At 38.5% G+C, this 4776-nt stretch overlaps 1 pseudogene; it reads right to left on the reverse strand.

The window, feature by feature from the left end:
* Positions 1-1872: 1872 nt before the first annotated feature.
* Positions 1873-3225, reverse strand: LOC136316893 (ribosome biogenesis protein WDR12 pseudogene; annotated as a pseudogene).
* Positions 3226-4776: the final 1551 nt, after the last annotated feature.

The following is a 4776-nucleotide window of genomic DNA, read 5'->3' on the forward strand; positions in this document are numbered from 1 at the left end:
GTGCAACACGTATTTTCCTACCACTACTATCTCTTACATTCAAAAAGGAGTATATGCAATCAAGAGGAAGAGCCAGAGTTGTTTCCATAGTATAGTGTTACCAGGAAAATAATTATAGCCTTTTAGACACATTAACTCTGTCAATTGGAAGTTCCATGTCTCAATAAAGACTACAAATCAGAACCCTCTGATTCCCAGCAGGAAAAAATGAAAAAATAAAAATAAACAGGCAACAAGAGATTGATAACCACCTAATCCGTTAGATTCTTAAATCAGAATAACAGGAACTTCTGTGTTTGGCTGCAAAATGCACCCTAATTCTTATTTTCACTTATTTTCACTACATTACTGTTGGGCAAATAAGCTGTAAAATTTGTGTTATATGGATTTGCTCACTTTGATTGTTAAAAATGGTGCTGCCCACATGAGTGGCCATTGCCAGGTGATATAGTTAATTACCTTCATGCGTGGAAAGGGGCTTGGTTATGCTAATGTGTGCTGGAGGAGGGGGTTGTCTCCCTGAAAAGTTTTAAAAGGAGGGAGCCGGAAGCCATTTTGAAGAGGAGGATTCCAAGTTGTTGTAGAGGAGAGAGCCCACATGGTTGCAAGGGAGGATGCAGCCAAAATGGAGGTGAACAGAGGTGGGAGCCTTTGATTCTATGAAAAAACTGGAAAGAATGGGTTTTGGTGCCTGTGTGTTTTTATTCGTTGGCCGGTATGAGTCTAGAATAAAAGAAAATGAGCCACCAGTTATTGGCTCTGTTGCTTCATTATCATCTGTCTGAATCAAATGTGAACATACAAAAGCCAGGAGGCTGTGATGGTGGCACGGCTACTGGCCTTACAACTATAATTACATATTTTCATCAACCTTTTCTTTTTTTATCATGTGACAGGAGGAGAGGTAGTGATGCAAACTCCCACAGGCAACTGAAGTAGGATTCACCTGGAAACCCTTGTTTTGGAATAATGCTTGGATCAACCAAGCCATTTTTAGCACCTGGGGCTGTCAGGGTCAGACAGAACTATCCTCAGTACCCAGGACTGCACTCAAATTGGTTGAGCCATTGGCTGTGGGAGGGGAAAAAGGGAGAAAAGTAAGACAGGGATGGCGAGAGAAGCAGATGGCTGTTTCTCCAGTATGCTTTGACTGGGAATCAAACCTAGGACATCCATACACCAGGCCAACACTCTATCCACTAAGCCACCAGGCAGGGCCCAATCTTTTTTTAAGAATAAGGTAAATTCTATTGTTAAAATGATATATTTGCATTTAAAAATTACATTTTTGTGTGTGAACCTTTATCTGGGTATAGAGATTTCTTTAATGAGAATATTGGATTCAGTAAAGAAAATTTTAAAAAGAATAAATATTCTTATTTATTGCTTATTATGAACAAAATCCAAAATGATATGCATGTAATGGACAAAGTTTTAAAAATAGTCTCATGAGCCAACTTGGAAACCATCCATGAAGTTTTTATTTAAAAAAAAAGTGTAAAGGGCATTTGTCTTTCCAAACAAACTGCAGTCTGTATGTATCAGAACACCTCTACGTATATTTAGAGTGTTAATATCCCACAAGAAATCTGTTTAAATTATTATTATTATTATTATTATTATTGTTGTTATGTGTAAGATTTGGACTAAGTGACTTTTATAAAGATCATTAAACAAATTAATTTTGGAGGGTCCTCAAAAATCTACCAAAACTATGTTTTTTTGTTTTTTTTTTAATAATAAACTCAGTTTAATTTCAAGAGTTTGCCTAAGGTAGACAATGCAAGCCACATTTTATATTTTATAAATACAAACTGTTATATAATTAATACAAAATAAAGAAAAAGACAGTAATAACTATTATCAGGGGTGATCTGCACTGATATAATCTGAGTATTTTCTATCAATTACATTTATAGAAAGAATCTCTGTAGTCAACTTCATCATTCACTTTTATGCCCCCACATGGGAAGTGGTAGGTAAGTATCTGTAGGAATACAACTTATTGTCTGCTCCTCCACTCGGAAGTAACCCTGTATCTGTCCAGTCTACACTCAGAACTGTGTCTTCATGTGCAGCCCAATCATAGAGAGGAGCCTTACAACTTCTTGTATCCCACAACTTGACCATGTTATCCAAAGAACCTGAGATCAGCTGCTGCTCATGGGTAGGAGACCACTTTACAACTGTGACCCAGCCTGTATGTGAGGTTAGGGACAGTGACACCAGAGAACCATCTTTAGTTTGGGGATCCCACAGTCTGATATGCCTATCTGTGCTTCCAGATGCTAAACGTTTACAAAGTGGAGAATAGGAGATACAATTAAACACTTTATTTCCTGTCAAAGTTGACTTAAGACTGCCAGACTCAACATCCCACACTCTAACTGTGTTGTCCCAGGATTCACTGCAGATTTCTTCAGCATCTGACCACAACACTGGGGAAATGGCTTCCTTGTGGCCAGAGAGCATCACTATGGGCTTCCTCGTTAGTCCCAAATGCTCTGTTTTCTGTTTCTTTCTTGGTCGATTTGTTGACTCTTCCATTTCATCTTCTTCATCTGTAGGAACTTTAGATCAGATCTTTAACATCTTATCCCAGGAGCCACTGCAAAATTTGGTTCCTGTGCTATCAAGAGCTATGGAGTCCACACTTCCGGAGTGGCCTCGGCAGCAGTGCAAGGCTTTTGCTTTGTGTCTCTCAACACTCCACTCCCACAGGAGAATAGTCTGATCCAGAGAGGCACTCCATAACAGGCAAGACAAGTTGTCTTTTTTTACCCAGGCCAAATATTTTACAACATCTGTATGTCCCACAATTGTCATTATTGACTTTCCTTCAAAGGACCAGATCCGAGAAGTCTTATCATAAGAACCAGTCAAGATCCATTCCTCTGCCCCTTTGCTTGAACTGATACAGTCATCATGGAATAAGCACTACTCTGGCTGAGGTGCACTATACTTCAGCACGTATTCGAGTTCCACAACCTCTTCCGATGAGATGTTTTCCAGTTCCATGTGTTTGACCAAGAGCATTCGCAGAAACTTGCCCTTGATAAGAAAATAGAACTCCACATGTTTGTGGATCTCATTGTTGGCCTGAAACAATTTATTAATGATGTTACTAAGGTCAACAATTTCAGAAGCTGCAGGGATTGAGAAAGGGACATCATCTACTGCATATTTCTTGTTGTCAGTGAAGAACTGTGTCTGGAGCTGAGCCATCGCAGGGAGGGAGTACACACAAAACTTGCTACCAATTCTCCGTGGGATCCCGAAAACTATGTTTTGATAGGAAAGCTTAAAAGTAAGAAATTTGGTTTCAGTAATACTAGCTTTTCAGTTACAATAAATAGGAAACATGTAAGGGTTACAAAATAGTTAATCAGTTTACTACTCTCTCTTAATGGCTCCCTGGACTTTACATTGAAATTCAGGCAAAAGTTTACCTTCATAGAAATGTCAGGAAAAGTTTACAATAGAAAGGAACTTGACAATTATGGGAGTTTAATTCACAATAGTTGTTAGCAAAAACTTAGTCACAAGATTTACTGTGAAAAGTTAAGGCCTATAAATTAATTAGAAACTTAGTTTACTATTACAGTAATACAATGTTATACTAATTAAGTGCATAGAAAAATATAGAAAATATATAGAAATATATTACAATATTAAAAGCCATTAAAGCAAGTAAATAAGACTACACCCTCTGGGTGGGAGTTAATCTAGTGTGTAAGGATATGATAGTCAAGACTATGACCTTTGTGCAGGGCCCAGTTAGTGTGTGTGTGAAATTATACATAAATAAAAAAAAGCTCCTTCCAGAGAAATGTTCTAAAATTGTCTGGATGTGAAAATTTTATAGATTAACATAAAAGAGAGCTCCCTGAAAGGAATTCCCTAAATGTCTTGATTTGACAATCTTCAAATTAACATAAAAAAGAGCTACCTGAGAAAAACTCCCAAAAAGTGGCTTGATGTGATACTCCTGTAGATTAATACCTGTTAGAAGGCATATACCAGAAAAGGTACTTAAATCAAAGGGTCCCCAGCTGTAGTTAGTCATCCAGACTCCAATGTTGAATGGGGACTGTCTCCACGTTCCTCTGATGAAGGAGAGCTGAAAGGAGCACACCAATGGGGCCCCATTAAGCTGTACCCAGGCATGTCATAAGGATTTTTGAGTAATAAACTGCCTGTGTGATTCTTGAAACTAACTTGTGTGTCAGTCATGTCTTTCCTCCAGTGGCCATTGGTCTCGGTACCAATAAGTAGAATCTTCATAGCCACCTCAAGTGTAGTCTTAAAGATGTTGCCACCCCTGCTATTAAGTAGGAGTGTCCCACTGTATGAGAAATCAAATCAGGGACACCTGATTGATGGAGAGCTTTAGCTCTACTAAGACAATTGGCATAGTTGGCACTCAGCCTTAAAAATATAATTTAAATTGGAAATTCCATGCTTAAAATTAGAGGGTAGAAGTGCAGCGAAATTTGTAAACTCCATATGGTTTAGTGGTCATACACCGAAAACTAAATATATCTTTTGACCTCCTAAAGTTTTAAGGCCATCTACTGGAAGCTGAGGGAAACTTCTTCCATCTCCAGGTCTGACCTAGTTGGGGGTATATACCCACCTGCCAATACTAAGAGGCACACATTTATTCTTCCATCTTTGGGTCTGACCTAGTGTATGGCCAGTAGTCATGGCCATCACTGCCATTCACTTGCACGTTTTCATTGAAATTGGAGACATGGCAAAGAAACAGTGGAGCCA

This window comes from Saccopteryx bilineata, chromosome X (genome assembly GCF_036850765.1).
Source record: "Saccopteryx bilineata isolate mSacBil1 chromosome X, mSacBil1_pri_phased_curated, whole genome shotgun sequence".
Lineage (NCBI taxonomy): Eukaryota > Metazoa > Chordata > Mammalia > Chiroptera > Emballonuridae > Saccopteryx > Saccopteryx bilineata.